The sequence below is a fragment of the Canis lupus genome, chromosome 10 (assembly GCF_048164855.1).
Source record: "Canis lupus baileyi chromosome 10, mCanLup2.hap1, whole genome shotgun sequence".
NCBI lineage: Eukaryota > Metazoa > Chordata > Mammalia > Carnivora > Canidae > Canis > Canis lupus.
Genome location: NC_132847.1, coordinates 74,909,907 through 74,932,346, shown reverse-complemented (window position 1 = coordinate 74,932,346; position 22,440 = coordinate 74,909,907). Strand labels below are relative to the sequence as shown.

At 49.6% G+C, this 22,440-nt stretch overlaps 1 long non-coding RNA gene across 2 annotated transcripts in view; it reads left to right on the top strand.

Annotated features, from left to right (window-relative positions):
• The window catches only part of LOC140641954 (uncharacterized), a 122,985-nt gene that overhangs the window by 73,099 nt on the left and 27,446 nt on the right, over window positions 1-22,440 (top strand). For both annotated transcript variants that reach the window (XR_012038550.1, XR_012038549.1), the window contains exons 2-3: window positions 8,880-10,797; window positions 10,904-11,051. This is a non-coding gene — a long non-coding RNA (uncharacterized lncRNA). The remainder of the gene's footprint in view (window positions 1-8,879; window positions 10,798-10,903; window positions 11,052-22,440) is intronic.

Genomic DNA, 22,440 nt, shown 5'->3' with positions numbered 1-22,440 from the left:
GACAGGACCACTTCCTCTCTGTAAAATCTACCACAATGGTTAGGGTAGAGAACAGAATATAGACTCTGGAGTCAGAAAAACCTAGGAACAATTTTTGTCTCTGCTCCTTGGTAATTATCCAGATGAGTCCGAGTGAATCACTTAATCCAGGGTTACTCAAACTGTGGTCCTCAATCCAGGAGCACCTGCATCTCCTGAAGATTCACTAGAGATTTTGAACCTCAGGTCCTGGCCAGACTGATTGTATTTTAAGAAGATCCCCAGTGATCCATATGCATTTTGAAGTCTGAGGGGCACTGACCTAGGCTCTGGCATCTTCAGGGTCTCATAGTGTAGCTGGGATTAAGTGGTGCGACCAGGCTGGTACAGAGAGGGCTCTCCAGAAATGGTGGTTATCTTCAGCGTTAGTATGGATGTTTCTGTTGTGGTCGCTGCTCTCGGCCTGAGTTTTCCCAGCCCCATCACCCGGAGGCACACCGGACCTTTGCTTCAAAGATTGGAACCTTGTCCAAGCCATGGCCAGGGAACTTATCACCTTCTCTGAGTCTGCTTTCCAGTCTATAAAATGGGATGATAGTCCCCAGCTCAGATGGCTGCTGTGAGATTAAATAAAGTGATGCACAACATCATTTCAGAGGCTCGGTGCTGTGCTCGACACTTTCTATCCATTTTCTCACTGAATCTTCGTATCACTCCCATGCGGTGAAAACCATTCAGAGAGCAACATCGTGTGCCCAGGGACAGAGCTAGCGAGCGGCAGAGCTTGTGCCCAAACCTGGAGCAAGTCTGAACCCAAAGCCTCTAATTGCTTGATTCTGGGCATCTCCTGCAGCATAAAAATTTCACTGCCATATCCAGATGTCCTATCTGTCATCAGGTGTCCCCTGCCATGAGGAATTACTAGTGGTTGAATGTGGGCTTTGACTTTCCACCCTATTGTGTTGACACTGGCTGGAGGCAGTGATTTTGCTTCCCTGCCCACTTGGCCACACTCTGATCAACCCAATTCACTCCATCGTTACCCATTTTTTTTTTTTTTTCTCCAGGGGCTCAGACGGCCAGATTCAGAGTCAGTTGCCTGGGAGAGTCAGGTGTGACCACTCTTGTTAAGGAGCGAGAGGCTGAGCTAATTATAGTCATTAAAGCTTCCTATTTACATAACACCTCTCGGGCAGAAGCAACACAGAGCATGTTTCCAGGGCCATGCAGCAAAGCTGTCCAGCTCACACACTGCTGCGCGGCTGCTTCCCTGGAGGCTTGGAGCAGAGGCTGGGAAGTCGCACGTGTCCACATCACACTGGACCACAGTCCAGACCTCAGAGGCAGGGCAGGAGGAAGCAGTCAAGGTGAGCAGCAGCCAGGCCTCCAAAGAGCCTAAAAGTGGGCTCCTTCCAACTCCCAAGAAATCCACAGCCTGACTACGCCCTCGCATGTGAGTAGCTGCTCTTATATAAAGAATGGCTTGTGTTACAGTGATAATCAGTATCAAGGATCCTATTGCTGCTGTGTGTCTTACATCCATGATCCTTAACTCCTATGAGAGCCAGATGAGGTAGTGGCTATTATCCACATTTTACAGGTAAGAAAAATGAGGCTCTGAGAAGTTAAATATATCTAATCAGGATTGTGCAGACAGTGAGTGACGTAGATGACATTTGCACCTAAACTATGCGGCATCGCAAAACCCATGAGCGATCCACCACCTCATGCGGCCTCTCTCAAGAACGCCACCAATTACCTGGCAGTTTCATTATTAGTTACTTTTTACAACCTTATGATATAAATGGATGTCACCTCTGTTTGGTAGACGAAATGCTCATGTGTGAGCTCACACACGCACACACACACACACACCCCAGGTTCAGAGAGGTCTCGCATCTCTTCCCTGGTCCTATCTCTAGAGAGTGGCAGACAGTGCTTCCCTACCTGGATTTCTTGGCACCATGGCCTGCTACTTGCCTTTTATGCAATTAGTATGGTCTTTTAAGGAAATCAATAAATGGTTAGTGATGCTGTTAATAGATATTGAATGAATACAAATCTGGTGTTATTTATCACAGGAGCGATACTTTATCTATTCCTCTGAGAGTAACACTGGCTATATCTGATGTGCTTGAATTATGTGAGGTGAGCGCCATACCTGAGTCCAGGGGTAGCAGCCAGTCTACCCTAACTTCTACCTCATTGGAGAAGCTATCCCCGCTCTACCACCAGTGGATCACCATCAGTTGAAATAAACCTACTTGTTCAGAGTCACCTGGCTGGCAAATGGAGAAGCTGAAACTCTGAATCCCTTATCTTTCCACGTATCTATATCTGAAATATATTAAACTTGATGCCGACCTTTACTCAATACATAAATCGAGCATTATCAAGGGCCTATTGTATGCTGGATACTGTGCCCGAGTTGGGTATACGGAGTTAACAGATTATGCGGAGTTCTCCTCCCTCTCCTAGGAAAGAGACAATACACAAGTAACCAAACACATAAGCCAATCCAAGTTGGAATAAGGATTAAGAAGGAAGGAAGGAAGTTACAAAGAATGGAATTGGGAGGTGGGGAGGGCTTGGCTATTGAGTATGGTTAGAGAAGACGCTGCCAGGGAAGGAACATTCAAGCTGCGCATAAACAATAAGAGGAACCGGGCAGACTGGCCGTAAAGCCACCCAGCCTTGGGAACTCTATGTGAGAAGTCCCCGAGAAGAAGGGCTTGGCGAGTTCAAGACCTGAAGGGAGGCCGGGGTGCTGGAGCACAGAGAGACAAGATCTGAGCGGACCGAGAAAAGGGAAAGTGGAAAGATGCACCAAGGGGAGCTGCTGGGGGGCCCAGAGCCAGGGCGAGGATTGCGGATCCTCGACTTCAAAGTGAATGTAAATTACGTTTTGAGAAAGATTCCCGTGGCTCCTGTTCTCGAAAAGAATACAAATTTGCTTTATATTTTGAACTTCGCAGTGGAGAAGAAACCAGATTTTAGAGACAGAAGGATCGGAGTTTACTCCTGCGTGGGAGACTTCTTTCTGTCTGTCCTCGGTGAGCTCCTCGATCCCCGCCGAGTCCATTTCCCGGTGGGGTCAAGCTAAGTCGCGCTGCAGTGACAACAACAGAAAATACCCGGAATTGCAACAGCTTCATGTAACAGATGTTAGCTTTCTTCTCATTCGAAGTCCACTGCGGACTGTCCATCGCTCCAGGGCAGAGCCCTCCCTCCCCGGCTCAGTGCTCCAGACCGCTCCCATCGGATGCGCCTTCATGTCCGCCGGTTGCTGGCTGTGCAGCGTTGGTCACTAGGATAAAAAGCTTCCCTCCGGGGGTGCCGTCCATCACATGTGCTCACACTTGTTAGATAAAGCGGGTCATGTGGCCACCCTTCACCTAGGGGCAGGGTGGAGGCCTCTTGTTTACTGGAAGCCAAGGGCATGCAGGCCTCTGTGAATAGTGTGATTATGCATTTCTCACCCAACTGGCAAATGGCAAGTGGCACATGTTAGGGACAATCTGTGCAAAGTGCCTGTGCTGTATCTGGCACGTAATAAATGCTCAAGGAATGCTTTTGATGATCGGCTTCCCCAAATTCCTAGTGCCGTCCCTCTGGGGAATCTCTTCCAGAGGGCTATATATTGGATATCGACCATCGTGAGTAGCCTATTATGGGAGGAGGAAAGTATGGAATCATCACGTACTTTAGATCAGGGATCAGCAAACTATAGCCCATGGGCCAAACCTGGATGCCACCTATTTTCTTTCTTTCTTTTTTTTTTTTTTAAAGATTGTATTTATTTATTCATGAGAGACACAGAGAGGCAGAGACCCAGGCAGAGGGAGAAACAGGCTCTACACAGGGAGCCCGATGCAGGACTCCATCCCAGGACCCCAGGGTCACGACTTGAGGCCAAGGCAGACGCCCAACCACTGAGCCACCCAGGTGTCCCAGCCACCTGTTTTTTTTTTTTTTTTCTCAATTAAAATTTTACTGTAATACAGACATGCTGGCACATCTACACATGGTCAGTAGCTACATTCACCCTCCAGTGACAGAGTCAAGTAGATGCAGCAGAGACTGTTGGCTCCCAACACCAAGATATTTCCTATCTAGACATTTACAGGGAAAGTCTGCTCACTGCTGCTCTGGGTGATTTTTCTAATGCTGTCCCTCCCTAGGGACACCGAAACTCCTTTCTCTGGAATGTTCTCAGTCCTCTCCTGACCTAAGGACACTATGACATTTTACTTGCAACCCACACCCTTGTCCCCATCTTCCCAGTCCCCCTTAACTCTGCTTTCATGAGGATTCCCTGCCAAATTAAAAACGAAAGAAGTCAACAAGTGAGGAGCTTGAATTTCTCCTGGAATATATATTTTAAAATTAAATTCAATTAGCCAACATATAGTACATCGTTAGTTTCAGATGTAGTTTTCAATGATTTACCAGTGGTGTGTAACACTCAGGGCTCATCATATCCTGGACTTCTAATTCCTCTGTCCACCAGTGCCAGTTGTGATTCAAAAGACATGGGAGTCATCAAAGCCAACCATCTCCAGAACCCAGTCTCTACTCCTTGGAGGCAGCTGGTGATAGGTGCCTGTCCCTACTTTTCTTTATCCATGGCACCATTGGCTTTTTCTCTCTCGCTTTGTGCAATGTCTGGTGGGGAATGGATGCTGCAAAGGTCCAGGGAATTTGTCAGCAAATGTGGTATTTTTTTTTAAAACCACATTAGGGGGGAAGAAACCTGTTGTAAATCCTGTCCAAAAAATACTTTATAGAGTCCACATGTCCACAATGGATAAATCAATTGCTCTAAATTAAATTCTCTAAACCTGAAAGGCCTGGGTCTCATACTGGATTTATTCAGACTCTAGGAAAACGGTAATTTTCTAAGTCAACATCCTGACCCCACTTGAGTCAGCTACTGATCATGATAAATCCTTTCCCTACCACTTGCTGCTCCCTTTGAAGGAATTAGACATATGTCCTGGGGAGAAAAGTACCCAAGTCTAGGGGACAGAAACTAATCAAGAGGTGTCAGCCAAGGTAGCGGGCGCGCTGCATCACAGACATCCGCCGCCTGCTGCAAAGGCTCCTGGACCCTGCCCCACATGAGGAGGTCACAATCAGAAAGCCGAAACTGCCTTGGTGGTTCCTCTCCTCATCCAGAGCTGATGGCTCATTAATTTAGTCCTCTTCCTTTATGCTTTCCCCTAAATTTTGCATGATCTGGACTCTGTGCAGGTGTGGCAGTGACATCCAATTCAATCTTTGAGCCATGACTCCAGAGGTAAATAAACTTTGATGGGAGTAGCCACCCCTGTGAAATTATTCCAGCTTCCCAAACCACCCTACACCTCATACAAATCCTCTTTTCCAGCACAGAATCACAGCTTAGTTGGTCGATTTAATGTTCGATCATCTATTGCTATAGCTTCAAGGGAACTTTCACGGTCATGCGGTTTGGGTCTTCTCCTTTTCAGGAAAGAAGTGAAACCTCCGAGGGCTAAGGTCACATGCTCAGTGGTCTTGACGTCTCCATCCCGGTGAGTTTAAGCGTCACTGTTCCTCCGGAAGTACGATTATATTAGCTTGGGGATCTCGGAAGACTTTCACAATGATGGGGAATCAGATCTCTGCAAGAACTTTTCAGATCGCTTGGAGGCCTGCCCTCCCAGCAGGATGATACGCTCCCAGTTGGCAGCCACAGGGCTCCCCAGGCAGGTGCAGAGCTGCAGAATGAGCTCCTGGGAGCTTCCTAGGGACCTGAGAAGGTTTGGTGTTTTTAAGGCCCTCACCTTGAGGCCATCCTAGTCTCTGGATTCGGGGAGTCTAAGGATTGGTGAATTTCCTTTGGGAGCTACCCTTGAGATGTGCTCTCACCTCATACCCCTGCCCAAATCTGCCATTACACAGCAACCCAGATCTGAGGCTCCCCGGAACGTGAGCACCAGGTGAAACGTTCCCCCTGTTTCCCTTTCCTCTACTGATATGGATTGTGGCCACTGTTTCCTGAAACGTCCATGTTACTTGGCATTTTGGGGAGAGGGTGGGAATATTAAGCACTTGAATTGATATGCAATTTGACAGTGTCTATTCCAATAAAGATCGAATATAGCAAAGACTGCAAGGTTCCCAAGAACTTTGAAATATAAATAAAACCGGAGACTTCAAAGAAGCACATGACTGTGGCAGGCCACTTTGTTTGCAGACACCCCCCCCCCCCGCTCCAGGTCCCTGGGAGTAGCTGCACGTCTCTGCAGTTCACTGACACTAAAGGGGGAAAGTGAAAAAATTTGAGACCATTTAATCACTCCGTTTACACACGAGGAAACCAAGCCTCGGCATTTATGTGACTCAGCCAGGCAGCTCCACGGGATAACGGGGAAAGGGCAGCTGTGGGGGTCCCAAAGACTTGCTCTTGACTTGGGTCTTTCTCCCCTCGTGTGACTTTGGGGCAAAAATTTTCACTTCTTCCAGATGGTTTCTCCAACTGTAAAGTGACTCAAGACAAGGTGGTGCAGCTGTTAAGCTATTGCCAGTAAAATATCCAACGCTCAGAAGTGACTCAGTAGATGCTAGTGACCGTCCCCATGTGGCAGAGGCGGGAGGACAACTTCCTTCTCATTCAGCCGAGTCCCTGGATACACATCTCTGTATCATTACATCCCACTGCGTATCCTCGCATTTGGTTCTCTTTGCCTATTAGAAGTGGTGGGGTTTCCATTTTTACTTACCTTGTCAACGAATTCCCTCCCTCCTCCCTCCCCAGAGATCTGCCACTGGTAAATTCCTACTCACTCCTCCTTTAAATTGCTGCTGGAATTCTAAATCCTTCATGAAATGTATCCCCTCTTCCTCCCTGGCCCCAAACTCCCTGCTATCACCCCCCCTCCCAACATTTGATAATAGTTGGCATATTGGGTTGTAACGGTCTGTTTGTGGGTCTGTCTCCCCACTTGACTGTGAGCAAGGGTGGAACCTGTTTCCCTTCTGATCTCCAGCCCCCAACACGGAGGCAGCTCGGTGTAGGTGCTCAATAAACAAATGAATGCATGAAGGGATGAATTGATGGAATGAATCACTTTGCCCTCCCCACCACCGACAGAGGAGAAATTAAAGTCTTGAATACTCTCAGTGTCCAGAAGGAAGTGGATCCTTTTTTATAGGGACAAGCCCAGAACCCAAAAGCGGATGTGCCAAGACGAGCCTCTCTGCCATCTTAGTAGAGAACAGCTCCATCACCACGCTCCCCGTGACGCATCCAGCTCCGAGTTCATCTCTATCCCCGCCACACGCTGACCTTCAAGACTGTGGTTCCCCGTCTGTCTCCCCTCCGTGTCACCCGCCACCCGCCACCCGCCGGTTCGCCTCCCCTGCAATTAGCACCGCCAACTCTGTCTCAGAATGCCAGGCCAGGACCTGGAGTAATTGCAGCTCGAGATTCCTCCTGACACAAATGTTGACATTCTGTTGGCATAACTTGCAATAATGTATGCAGATTGCATCCTTCTAGGGCCATAATTATTACTTCTCGGCAAGAAATAGTCAGGTTATTCCCTGGCTTGATTTCTAGGAGCCAATTTCACTTTGAGAGCTGACTTGTTTAGAGAAGCGAGAAGGAGAGGAGGCACACTGGAGAGCATCCAGGGAGCAGGGCTGCCCGGCCAGGCCTGGGGGGCCTGGGGGGTACCCTGCGGCGGGAAGAGCCTGACCGGGGGAATCCAGGGTTCTAGGTGACTCTGCTACTACCAGTCTGCCCTTTGAACTTCTGGAGCTGGGCCCTAGGAATATGTAGTTTATAAGAGCCTCAGATTTTTCTTAAATATGGAACAAAGGATCCCTGCTAGCATCTCCAGCCTCCCTTCACTCCCACGAGTAAGAAACTCCCATCTGGCTTGAGGGCACAAGGGAATCCATGAGGACCCAGGGGTGAGCCACAGTGCCAGGTTAGAGGCCTGTAGAGGAGGCCCTCAAAATCAGACGGGGTTGCTTTCCATTGCTTACTCTGTCTCCTGTGCCTGGAGAAATGTATCATCACATGTTGGGAAAATATTATCACCTTTTGACCTTCCCTTGTTCTAGTTAAATCACCAGCTCTTTGCATCCCTAGAATAAAGAAGTCTAGACTTTGATATTGTAATTAGAAATAGGCCCCTGCTCTGTATTAAAATAAAAAGACTGAAACAGATCGTGATGCTCTCGTGAGGTCTATTAATTAGCATGCCAAATTGTTTTCGGTCTATTTTATGTCAATATAGCCTAGAACTGAATTTTATTTGAACAATTTGGACAATTTGCTTATTCTGTTCGAGCACGGTTTGGGATTCACTGAGACCTCCAGATCTTTCTCTAACTTCTCTGTGCTTGACTACGACTTCATTCTATCGTTTCCTCCATCCATGTGAGAAGAGGTATGTGGTCCCATGTGGCTTGGTCCCCGTCATGTAGTGGGTGCTCAAAAGTAAAGCCATTAGTTGAAATTGAGCGGGACATTGGCAGGGTTGGACGCTCATTCCCCTAGAAGATGAACTGCGTTGCCTTCCCGAATTTGCATTCCATCTTGAGGCCTCAGAGAAACAATCTGTGTGTATAGGCAATGGTGGCCAAACTCTGAATTATTCTCTGGGAAAAGGGTCATTTGTCACGTACTTGTGTGTTCCCTCTTGGGTCTTTGGGGAAGGAAGTGAGTCAGAGAAGTGAGGATGATAAACAGCACCTGGCCTGGCTCCCCGTTCTGGAGAAAATCGTTCCCAGCTGAATGCTCAGGCCACCCCAGTCCAATAAAGGCTTCATGGTTCTCCCGGCAACGTGTGTGGCTTCTCCCAAATGGGGACTGAGGGATGGAAGGACGTCAAATGTCCTCTTCTCTTTCCCTTCTCATTTTACAGGAAACTCGCCACATCATAAACCCTGCAGGATGTTTCTCTTGGGGCCTTTTCTTCTCTTGCCACCTCGGTCTTCACCCTGGCCTCCTGGGTTCCTGGCTGCCACCACTGCAGATCTGTGGTCCGCCTGCGAGGCAGCAGGACCTGAAGCCCTCGCGAAAGCTGCTCGTTAATTCACTTGATGGGCCGACTCCAGATGCAGCCAGACCCATTAGGAGACAATGGTTCATTTGGTGCCTCAGCTCCTCTGTAATGAAGCGAGAATATGTGGGGTCCCCCGGCTGCTGGGATGAAGCACAGGGAGGGGAGGCACCCCCCGCCCCCTGCAAGACTTGGCTCCCGCCTTGAAATAGAATTGGAATCAGAGGGTCCAGACACCTCCTCTCTCGGAGTCGCGCACGTCGCACCCCTGGAGAGAGACGGGGCCGTTCCCCCTCCATCCTGCAGCCGAGCCTGTCCTGCATTCGAACTGTCTGGTGGTGCCCCTACCGTTCGGAGGGGGTGAGATCGGGGCTCTCGGGCACGAGCTGGGAGAACCTTCTGTCTGGCTGCAGACTCCGTGCGGCCTCATCTGTCTCCAGCGTCCACCGTTCCCGTCGGATCAGACCCCCTCCTCCACCAGCACGTGCCCTTTGCTTTCTTCACCACGTGAAGAAAATCTTTGCAAATCTAATTTCCTCAACCTAAAATGCCCTGCTTTGCCGTCACCGTATCAGTCCATCAGAATCCTACATGAAAGACCCAGGAAAATGTCATGTCCGCGCCATAAAATATTCTTATTTCCTCTAACAGAAAGTAATTTCCTGTTATTATTTGTCTTCTTATTCTATTCAACCTGGACTTGAGGTTGTATAATTGTGTTTCTTAAAAGTCTCTCATTACAGGATTGTGAACTCCCTGCATGGGGTCACCACTTTCTTGTTCATCTCTCTCCTCCGGGCTGCCTCATATGGAATCTTGAGTATCTGAGGGACTCTGGAAGTGTTTGCATTGAACGCCATCCTCTGCTAGTCTCCAGATCTGTTCTATATGCTGTGCCGCCCCAGGACTATGCCGAGCACTGATTCTAAGAGGATATGGGTTTTCCTTAGGGTCACCTCCTCCGAGGTTTGGAAGAGGCTCCAGACGTCTCTAACTCGCACTGTATAATTCAATACGGATCGCCGAATTGTCTCGAGCCTTTTGGTAGACCCAAACTGAACCATCCTGCAGGGGATTTACGTCTCATTTATTCGCCTTCTGTATACTGCTGCCTAAAGCTTGATTGGCAAGGTGGTACGGGAGGCCTTCTCACTTACCCTCTGGCCTGTACCCCAGAAGCAGCTAAGCCAGCCCCGAGCCCCGAGAGGGCTCAGTCACATTCACCTCCTAGAGATCAAGCTGTACCATCTCTCCTCCCTCTTCCTTCCTGACCCAGCAGGTAGCTGATAACATCAAACATGTTTTATTAGGAAAATGTATTCCTGGACGCTCATTTTTAAAAAATTTATTTGTCCATTTATTCATTCTCATATTCATTAAATATGAATTGAACACATAGCATGTGATTATTAAATATCTAGTCTACCCATGCATTCCCCTGCAAAAAAAAAAAAAAAAACAAAAAAACTCACCCCAATCAACAAAAAACCCAGAAAACTATTTGATGTCTTTCAATTATACACAAAATAAAATTAAATTTCTTACCTTGCCACCTCCCTAGTTACAAAGACACTGACTCCTGTGCCATCCACCCTGGTCTGCTCTCCGCCCCCATAGTTTCTTGCCTCTGAGCCAAAGCACCTGACGGTCCCCAATCCTGAAATTTGTCCCCACCTCACCCCTCCCGTCTCACCATTTGTATGGCTGATTCCTCTACTTTCATTTGAACTTCTATGAAAAGTCCTCTATGAAAGGCCCTTTTCTGAGTCTCTAGACCCAGGTCAGTGGCTCCTCTACGTTCCTATCCTCCCAGACATTTTCTTTTATCGGAACACTTAACCGTATGATATTATACTTTCTGTTTATTTGCTCTTCTCTCCTATTAGATTGTAAGATCCCCGAGGCCTGCGATCATATTTTGTTTTCCCTGGCATTCTTAGAATCGAGCACCATACCTGTGAAGGGCAGATGCTTCAAGTACTTATTTACCAGGTGGATGGATGGTTTGGGTGCTGTCCCAGCAAAACAAATCTGGTAAGTCCTGTCCCCTGCATCAGGGAGCTCACGGCTAGTGACAAAGAGTGTAAAGAGAGCAATTATAATACATCGTGGTGGCCGGTAGGGCGGAGCCCGAGGGAGTGGGGGCCGCGGGTACCTTGGCCACTTCTCAGGAATGCGGTGGAGGATGCTGAGTGGGAGCCGTTCTCGCTCAGAGTGGGGAGTCAGCACCATAAAAGCCAACACCATGGTCTTGAATGTGAGTCTGCGGGGCAGCCCCAGTTCCTATAGGAATTTATTTTTTTTTTTAAAGATTTTATTTATTTATTCACGAGAGATACCGAGAGAGAGGGGCAGAGACACAGGCAGAGGGAGAAGCAGGCTCCATGCAGGGAGCCCGACGTGGGACTCGATCCTGGATCTCTGGGATCACGCCCTGGGCTGAAAGCGGTGCTAAACCACTGAACTACCTGGGCTGCTCTCCTTTAGGAATTTATGCATTGATTTGCCACCACAGTTTTTTTTTTCAGGTATTTATTTATTTATTTATTTATTTATTTATTTATTTAAGAGAGCGAGAGCACATGAGTGGAGGGGGGGCCGAGGGGGAAGCCGACCCCCGCTGAGCAGGGAGCCCCATGTGGGACTGGATCCCGGGACCCCGGGGTCGTGGCCTGAGCTGAGCCCCCGGCGCCGTGATCTGCCTCCACAGCCTTTGTTCCTGTGATCCAGGTCTTCTTAGGAGGCCGCATATGGATCTCCTCGGCTCTTCGACACCTTGACTAATTTCCCCCCGACTCTAGCAGGAGTGCTGAGCCCTTGCCATCTCCCGCGCAGCCCTCCGCTCCCTGCCGCTCCTTGTACCCTGAGTGTCGCCTGCCGCAGTGTCCGGCCCACGGAGCGGCCCCCCGGGCCCCATGTAGACGCTGTGGCCTCGGCAGCTCCCCTTCTCCCAGGATGTGCAGGGCCGCAGGGCAGCTTGGGGAAGAGGCCTGGTCTGAGGCAGCGGCCCCGGGGCCGGATCCAGCTTCACTCTGCGCCCCGAGGCCGCCCGTGACCCCGAGGCCCGGTGCAGCTTCTGGTGGGGAAACGGGGTCCCGAAGCCATCCCGCCCCCTGTGGCTGTGGGAAGGCTCCGTAGCCGCAGCCACGGGAAGGCCCAGAGCGGAAATACTGCAGCAGCACCTGGGCGCTTCTGTCCTGGGGCCATGCCCCGGTGTCTGCCCCTGTCTCCCAGGCGAGGGGAGCTGTGACGAAGGCCAGGAGACAGCCGTGGATGACAGCGATGGGGCTGCACCAGGCCCGGGGGCTTCCTGGAGGGGGGTACATATTTAGGGGGTCCGCTGGGAAATAAAGGCACCGCTGCATCTCTAAGGCCAGGAGGCGGTGGTGCAGGCTCAGGGGAGGTGAATGTTCCTCTAAGCAGACGAGGAAGGAAGCAGTGAGGGGTGCGTGTGTAAAACACGACGAGATCTGTGATACTGGACAGTACAGTGTGAGCCGAGATCCTGCAAGAAGGCAGCTGAAGAGCCTGCCGGAGGAGAGGCTTTGATGTCCAGCTAATTCATTTGGCATCTATACCCGGGAGGTGCGGAGCCGCGGCAGGGTTCCAAGCACAGGGAGCCACGGCGGTTCGTTTTGGAGGAGGTAGCTAGGGACGGTGAGCCTCCTGCTGCGGCCATGCCCCTGGCTCCCTTCTGTGCCTCCCACGATGCACAACTCCCTAAGGCCATCATCGTTTCTCTTACGGCTTGTCCCTAAATCCCACGGTGGTTCCCCCTTCCTGAGCAGAGAAGGAGAACAGCTGGTCACCATCCCACTTGAAAACTATTCTTGAGACGTTTCCCAAAATGTGCTGTATGCCTCATTCAAATTGCATTTATTCCGGTTCCCACAATCAGTGCCCTAGTTAACTGTTCCACCCGAGGTTCCTTGATAGTTGTGACACCGTCCCAGGAGCTTGGGGCGCATGGGGTGGTGACATGCATAGGATGGCCTGGCCCAAGAAGCTGAAGCACTCATCCCTCTAGCTGATTATTACAACTCTCCTCATTGTGGCCTCTTTAAATCCCCACAAATCGCTTGCATTCGTTTGCTTTACAAGGAACTTTCTCATTATGCATATTAATGTAGCTTCTCCAGGGAAGGCTGGGTGGAGACATTATGCCCATTTAATAGATGAAGAAAAGAGATGGTCATGATCACTCTGAGCAAAGACAGAAGACTGAGCTGGGAAGCAGGGCGCCTATGCTTCGTCTTGGCTCAGTCGTCAATTAGCAGTGACCTATTGTCATATGAAGCCGTACGGTTATTCTAAGACCCGCATCATTCTAAGACCCGTATTCATTAATTCAACACCGACCTATTGAGCACCCGCTTTGGGCCAGGAACTGTTCTCAAAGGAAGCAAAGCGAACAGAACTATCCTCGTGGAGCATCCTTTCAGGTAGGGAGTCAGTCCGTAAGCAGACAAACAAGGGAGTGGAGACTATCAGACCTACAAGTACAACGGAAGCCGCCGAGCGTGATGGAACTCTCTGCTAGACGGTGTCTTATATAGAATGAAAAATTGCCTCTTGAAAGGGATCACTTTGAAACCCAGAACCGATGGAAGACAGAGACTAAGGCATGACGATAGCCGGTGGAAAGCTTTCCAGGCTGAACAAACCACAAGTTCAAAGGTCTTGAGGTGCGTATGTGCTTGGCATGTCCTAAGGACAGCAAGGTCAGGGTCGCAGAGGCCAGGCCCCGGAGGGTCTTGTGGGCCAGGGCGGGCACTCTGGAGTTTGCTCTATGGTGAAGGAGTGCCGTTGGAGGGATTTGGAAAGGACCAGATTCAGCTAAAAAACAAAACAAAACAAAAAAAACCCCAAACCTACTCTGGCTTCTGTTGCTAATGGGGTGTTGGTTGGACCAGAAGGGAGAATGGCCCCACTACCAGCCTTCGGAGGCGGTTGGCCTCGTCTGTGTGCGTAGTGAGGCTTGTGGTCTCTTCGGCTCCACATTTCCCGATCTTGCTGCAGGCGATGTCTGGCCAAGTTAGGATCGGAATCCAGCTATTTGGAATTGTGCTCTACTGCACGCTCCCTCTTGAAGCCCCAGATATAGTTCAAGTGAGCCAGTGTCACACCCTGGCCTATTCTACGCCATCAAAGTTTGCTTGTCACCAAGCTGAAACTCAGTATTTTATTTTATTTTATTTTATTTATTTTATTTCAATTTATTTTATTTTATTTTATTTTATTATTTTATTTTATTTATTTTATTTCAATTTAATTTATTTTATTTTATTTTATTATTTTATTTTATTACTTTAATTTAATTTAATTTATTTTAATTTATTTTATTTTATTTTATTTTATTTTATTTATTTTATTTCAATTTAATTTATTTTGTTTTATTTTATTTTATTATTTTGTTTTATTTTATTTTATTATTTTATTTTATTTTAATTTATTTTATTTTATTTATTTTATTTTATTATTTTAATTAATTAATTAATTAATTAATTTTTAATATTTATTCATGAGACACACAGAGAGGCAGAGACACAGGCGGAGGGAGAAGCAGGCTCCCTGTTGGGGGCCCGATGTGGGACTTGATCCCGGGACCCCGGGGTCACACCCTGAGCCAAAGGCAGATGCTCAACCGCTGAGTCCCCCAGGTGACCTTGAACCCAGCATTTTAGAAGAGTACCCATGTGCGTATTCCGGAGCCCTCATGTCTGCTTTCTTTTTTTTTTTATTTTTTTTTAAATTTTTATTTATTTATGATAGTCACACAGAGAGAGAGAGAGAGAGAGAGGCAGAGACACAGGCAGAGGGAGAAGCAGGCTCCATGCACCGGGAGCCCTACGTGGGATTCGATCCCGGGTCTCCAGGATCGTGCCCTGGGCCAAAGGCAGGCGCCAAACCGCTGTGCCACCCAGGGATCCCATCATGTCTGCTTTCTGAAAGTTTTCACCTCCACACCCTTGCTCATCCTGTGTCCTTTTGCGCCGAATGCGTTTTCTAATCCTGCCAATCCCAGATAAAATAAATTCTGCCTCTTTAGGGAGACTTTTTCCAATCATCAGAGCCCTCGGCCTTCTGTTTATGTATCAGGCACCTGCTGTACCACCTGCGGATGCCGGGCATCCAGCGGGGAAGGAGTCGGGGTGAGCCCCGCCCTCCAGGAATGTGCCTCCCTTCAGGAACACAGACAACCGACTCGCAGACAGTCCAGATGACATCAGGCAGTGACGCATCAGGAGGCAGGAGGGCTCCATGACGCAGCGTACCTGCAAGGATATTTTAGAAGGAGTCGTCAGGAGGGCCTGCTTCTGCCCAGGTTCCCTATCTGTTTAATGAAAAGACTATTCATGAGGGTGTGTGGATTGGGAGGCCACGCTCAAGTTCCCAGCCGAATTCTTTCCCCGGAGTGTGCAGTTGACAAACGTCCTTAGGATCTGAGCGAAGGCGAGCGGGAGAACAGGTGGCAGTAGGAGGAGGAAGGAAGGCGAGAAGAGAGGGAGCAAACAAGCCTGTATCATGGTGACCAAGGATCCGAGAGAGGACACGCTGTCAAATAGGTGTGTCTTAGTTCTGCCTCTGTGGAAGGCGTCTCTGCAGGAGACCACCGGCAGTCTGTAGGGTGAGCGCCTGCATATGGGGCTGTGGAAGAGGTTTCCAGCAGGTCTCCACCATGGGGCCGCCCTACACCCCGCGGGGGGCACAGACCGCCCGTTGGTGGGATGCCCGAGGGTCCTGCCAGAAGCGATGGGAGAGTTCGAGGGCATCTCCTTGCCCCCCTATGTTATCTGGGGTTCCATATTCCACAGGCAAAGTGGTGGAGGTGGAGATGCTAAAATCCTCCAACAACGACTCCTGTTTCCCATTAATATGCTAGAAAGAGGAGAGACATGGGCCGTGGGGAAACTGCAACTACTCGGCGGCGTTTGTTAAAATTAGCTGATGGGCAGCCTTCTTCCTCCCAGTAGAGACCACGGAGAGCTCGCATGCTCGTTGGTCCCCGTGACCGCGCCCCCTTCATGTTCCCTGGCTGCATAAAATGCGACTTTTCTCCTAAGTAATTGATGCTCTTTCTGTCTGGTTCCCCGAAGCAGTACAGGCTTTAGCAAAGGAAACACTGTCTCATCTTCCTTGTTACCGGTTCTAGTGAAATATTCCCTGGTTGACAACTTACCAAACCGGAGGGTATGAGGAGGGGGCCCTAGTGGACCTTCCACTTGCCCAGCCCTGCCCCGTGGTATTGATAACTCCTACTTACAGAGGGGATATGGAGAAAATGAAGGGTGGATGGGGGGAGCAGTGTGACCATATTCACTCGCTAACTCGTGCACCCACCCATCCCTCACTCTGTCACTCTTCTGTTCTATCTTTACTAACTTACCTGTTCCCTCATTCACCTGATCTATCGAGGTCCTTGGGTTATGAGCAACTCAATTCTGAATATCTTAAGAAAACAAAAGGGTGAGTATTGAGTAATCCCCAAACAGCTCAGTCTTCAAAAGCCAAAAAGATTGTTATGGGCTGAGCTGTGTCCCCCGCCCCCACCCCCTCCCACATCCCCACTGAAAAGTCACACACTGAATTCTGAACCCCCCAGTACCTCAGAATATGACCTTCTTTGGGAATAGGATCGTTGCCGATGCTATTAGTTAATATGAGGTCGCACTGGAGTCCAGGGGGCCCCTAATCCCATATGACTGGTGTCCTTATCAAAAGGGGGGATTTGGACACAGCAACTGACAGACAGACACACACACACACACACGAGACCACAATATGAAAACACACAAGGAGAAGATGGCCATTTGCACGGCATGAGATAGGCCTAGAACATTCTCCCTCACATCCTAAGACAGAACCAGCCCCACTGACACCCTGATCTTGGACCTCCAGCCTCTTGAACGATGACATAAGACATTTCTGTTGTTGAAGCCACCCAGCTTGTGATACTTTGCTACGGTTTGCACTAGCACACCGATACGGTGAAAGATGTAAGAATCGGCCGGACCAGACCAAACCGGATAACTCAGGGAGAAAACTGAGCGGTTCCAAGGACTTCAGCAGGGAGATCACCGGCATCTTTTGGAGCTCGCCGTGAGAAGACGCAGACCCAGTCGTCTCCGTCACTCTTTCTTCCTTCTCGTTCCCGCGGTGGGATCTGAGTGGCCCAGCTTCGTGAGTGTGTCTGCTCTCGTGTCGGTAGCCCCAGCTCGCAGGGGGCAGCCGCACACACATGGCCCCCGGGGGCCCTCGGAGAATCTGGCAGAAACGTGGGAGGGCGTCCGCATTCCCATTGCTACCTGTTCTGGCCCCAAGTTCTGGGAAAAACCGTCCTTAAGGCAATTTTACTTTGAGAGACACAAAGCATGTGTTCGTCCAGCTGCACGGAAAGAGAAACAGGAGCTAAGAGTGAAGAAGGTGTGGACACAGGGGCTCACAGATGACTTCCAGGGAAGGCCGGACAAAGATTCGTGAGAAGGTGGCCCTAAACTGAAACCTTGAGAGGCGGATAAAATTCAGACCTGAAAATTCTAAGGGAAGGATTTTTGTATCTGAAGAAGCACAAGCGGAGACGTGGAAGCACGGAGATCACGCACCGGGGAGCACAGGGAAGTGAGGCAGTGGGACCGGGGGGACGGGGCAGTGGAAGGTCCTTCAGGAACACTGCGGCCAGCTCGCCCGGGGTCAGGCTGGAACCCCGCTGAGCCGAGCGTGGGGAGTCAGCACGTGCTTCCCCACGGCCGGGGCCAGGATGCCAACCGTGCTTCAGGGCTACGGTAAGGCCGGCAGTGCCGGGTGGGCTGGATCCACGCTGGGGAAACTGAGGGCAGAGACACACCAATGAGGAGTCAGCTTAGCCCAGGCAGACCTGCAAGGGAAGAGAGGATGGGATGATCGCAAGGAGTTGTGTGCATCTGACTCACACTCCCCTGCTCTGAGACTTTGGCCTTGCTGAAACCACTATCTGGAATGTTCTATTTCCATCTTTCCTTCCTTCGAGGCTCCATGAGTCGGCCTCCTCCACGAACCTTCCCTGAGTTTCTCTTTCGGCAGGAATCTCTTCCTCTTCTGACCTCCTCTGGTGCTTTAACTTCTCCGTTCTTCACGGGCCCAGAAAACTTTTGTCCGAGGATTTATTCATGAAACGAGAAGCGAACGCCGACTGTATGCCGGAGACTCTGTTGGGCGGTGCGGGTCCAGAGCTAGGCGGTGAGCCTCTGTCGGTATAGAGGAGCTCTTTTTGCAAAACTCCACACTTTCCTGCCAGACTGGAAGATCTTTAAAGAGGACACCACACCATCCCCAGCCTCTGCACCCCACGGTGCCCTGTGCGGTGTCGGCTCCCCACACGGTGGCCGGATCGATGATGGATGCCAACACCTCTTTGTTCCTGTCAAATGTTTCATTTCATGTTAAATCCACAAACGTATACTCTATGACCTTGAAGGCAACCACTTGTCACTTGCTTGGGATGAGTTTATAAAGAGAGAAAGGATGGGTTGATTGATTCTTTAATTACAAATCTTTGGATGCTTTTCTGTGCCTCTAATATTGTATTATATACCTGAGGTGTCTGCGTCCAAGTGCCTCTCGATGGTGATTGAGCATTCAGCACAGAGCTCAGAGGAGGACAAACGGCCTCATTATTCCTCGGGGCATCTCGGAGAGGCAGCCTACAGACAGGCCTCTTTTTCTGTGCTTCCTAAGCAAAGACACGGGGGCTCAGGTAGGGATTGTGGAGGGGGTGAGGGCACAGAACTCCTTCCACGTTAGAACTCACAACACTCTCACCGTAGACCGTAGATGTAGAGACATCTTGGAAGACCACGAAGCTTGGCCCTCCCTGGACAGATGGGGCCTAGTTCCTCCGGGAGAGAACCCAGCTCCTGGCACCGGGGAAAGACGTGGAACCAGATAGTTGATAGTACAGTATTAATGAGTTCAAATTCATAGAACTTGAACCATTTAAACCTCTTTCATTCAGCCATCCATCTAGTGAGAAGATTCCTCCCCACGGTGTTTCTAAGGTGACTGTCAGGGTCCTGCTTACATACCTCTGAGAAGGTGAACTCACTACCTTTCGAGTCAGCCAATCCCATTGATGGGCAACCCTCACTTTCTACAGCGTTTTAAGGCTGAAGCTCGCCTCTTAGTAGCTTTTATCCCTTAGACCTGCCTTCTGGGGACACATAGAATAAATTTGTTTCCAATCCACATGGAAGCTTTTAAGGTATTTGAAGACAACTGTCAAGCTATCTAGCCAGCCTACGCCTTTCCAGGCTAAACATTCTCAATTCTTTCAAGAGATCTTCCTGTGAAATAGGTTCTTCCCTCTCATTATCCAATTTACTTGTCAAGAACTCACTCTGGCCTTTCAATGCTCCTTTCAAAATGTGGTCTATAGAACTGCATCTGTAACTCCAGTTGAAGTGTGCCTGTGGTTTCACCTCCTTTGTTCTAGTTCTTATACTTATGTTATTATGGCCTGATGCTCACCTAGTTTGTCTGTGGACTCCTATTGAATGAATCACTTGCAAAAACCTCCGGTTCTTTTTTTTCGGAAGGGCTACTGCAAGGCCACATTTTCCATTTAATTGTGAAGAACGTCTCCCAGAGGGATATTTACTTTCTGAAGGACGTCGGCGTAGTTTGGATAACACTGAACCCCAAAGAATGACTTCCCGATGGCAGACATTTAGGCACCGTGACGCCGAGGAGAGACAGGAGCTGCTCCTCCTCCTCCTCCTCCTCCTCCTCCTGCTGCCCCCACCCTCCTTGCCGTGCTCGTGCCCTGTACACCAGAGGAATCGTGGGAGAGCACAAAGAGGCGCTGCAACCTTCCCTTCAAGTCTTCTTCCCGAATGTGGAAATCCTGGTTCCAAAAATGTACGATTAGCTGTGAATCCACGGTACTCTCCCAAGTGGCCCCAAGTCCTGCATTGCTAGAGGTCATGGATTTTTACGGATATTTCATTAACACTGGAGGATGGCACTTCCTTGCTAATGATCGCCTAACATTTAATAAACACAGCCCAAGAGTTTTACAACCTGTTAACTTGCAAGTGGCAGTAATTAACCAAAAATGATAAATAATTAAGGCCTAATTACATGGTATCAGTCATTTCATTTTCCAGCCTATGCAGTCAGTGGGTTTGAACTGCCGAGCAGGGCTCCTTCTCCATCCCTCCGCCGTCATTGGAGCGGGGCTCCGGGAGCGCTGGGGCCACGCGTGCCTTTATGGGGGAGATGAGACGAACGCTGGCTCATTAGACCAGTAATTGGACTGTTTCCCTCGCCAAGGCACATTCGCATGGAATGGTTTGCGGGCGTTGGGTTTGGAAGAAGAACAAATGGCCGTATGAGCGATCCCGGGTTTCTCTGGCACTGAGGAAGGTAAAGGCTGGGTGGAGGACGCCGTCTGGGAGGTAGAGAGGAAGAGCATGGCCAGGAGAGGAAGGGCATTGGGCGTCTCCCACCTGCCGGGGGCCGCGGGCAGGACACCTCCCTTCTCTGGGCCTCTGACCAGGGCCTGTGTGAGCGGGTGGGGGGTGTTAAAGAAAATATCGGGGCGCTGGCTAACCGAAAAGCCCAGAAGATAAACATTCCCTCGTGTGGCTGGTTACAGGTGCCCAAAGAATATCATGAGCATCTCTGCCTTCATCTCTCAACTGGGTTTACTTGGCGTCAACCTCATTCACAGAGTGAATGTCCCCGTGTAGTCACAGACGGCTTCCTCTGTCACCTTCTGAGGCCATGCTGCTCCCCGTTCACATCCCAGGGGAAAGATACGGGGGGACCTGGGTCAGTTTTATCAAAGTGAGAAACAACAGTTCAAATGAAGATAATGATGGTGATGCTGATGACGGAGAAGATGCAACAAGCCGTTGGGAGCACTTGGCACACGTCTAGCAATTAGATGAAAGGTCCTGTAGGCATTACCCCGCCTCAACCGCACACTAAGACTGTGAGGCAGGGACCCTTATTGTTCCCATTTTACCTAAGACTGTGAGACAGGGACCCTTATTGTTCCCATTTTACCTAAGACTGTGAGACAGGGACCCTTATTGTTCCCATTTTACAGGCGGAGACATTGGTCCAGAACAATTCGTTCATGCAGCTATCAAATGGTGGGCCTGGGCGTTGCACACCACCAGCTCCTTTATGGATATTGTTGCAATTTGCAGTGTTTAGATATTCAGGACCTCACCAGGCCTTCCCCAAGAATCCTATAGAGCAGGTGTAAGTAATCCATTCCCATGTCACTGCTGGATCTATAACCCCCGTGCAAGAGGTAGACCCGGGCACAGCTGCTTCTGCAAAATAAGGTGTTAGGTCAGACCAGCAATGTTTTTTTTTGATTTTCAAATTTCAATTTTTTTTTTCTTTTGAGAGAGAGAGCATGAGCAAGTGGAGGGAGGAGGGGCAGAGGGATGGAGAGAGAATCTCATGCAGGCTCCGTGCCCAGTGCAGAGCCTGACGTGGGGCTCGATCTCATGAGCCTGAAATCATAATGTGAGCTGAAATCAAGAGTCAGACACTCATCCAACTGACCCACCCAGGTGCCCCACCAGCGATTTTTATTTTTTATTTTTATTTTTTTCAGACCAGCAATTTTTAAACTGTGGCCCTCAGGTCCTGAAGATCTTCCAAGGGAGTTGTCCCAGGAAAAAGGGAACTGGGTCCCTATGACCCTGGAAGTCCTCACCCCCAAATAAGGTCAGGGCAGCTCTGCTTTAGTCAAACTTACATAGTGAGTAAATTTTTTTGTGATTTCCACTGGAAGCTGCTAAAAGGAGAAAAAGGCGTGGGCACTCCAGCAGATTAAAGTCAGGCCAAGCTCCCAACAGCGAGGGGTCCACAGGCAGTTCTAGGGCTTGTCCATCCGGGCAGACCCCCTGGGTCCTTGTCCCACCGAGAGGCGCAGCGGGGAAGCACACACCTAGTACCTGGGGTTTAATCGTGGTGGGCGAGCAGGAGGGGGGATTCAGACCTTTTCCATGGGGTCCTCGTGCAGGGAGGGGGGGCCAGGTGGATTCTTGGGGCGGGTACGGAGGTCTTCCTCCACGTGTTCACCTACGTGGTGCGATGCTTCCCTGAAACGTGTGGGGTCATTACAGATACCAGGTCTGAGTTCTGGCCCCTTTACAGACCTGCTCTATGACACGGAGGACATCATGCTGGCTCCTTGGGTTTCAGTTGTACCATATATTATTATTATTATTATTATTATTATTATTATTATTATTATTTTAAAGATTTTGTTTATTTATTCATGAAAGACAGACAGAGAGAGAGAGAGAGGCAAAGACACAGGCAGAGGGAGAAGCAGGCTCCCTGGGGGGGACCCCGACGCGGGACTCGATCCCGGGACCCCGGGGTCACGCCCTGGGCTGAAGGCAGGCGCTCAACCACTGAG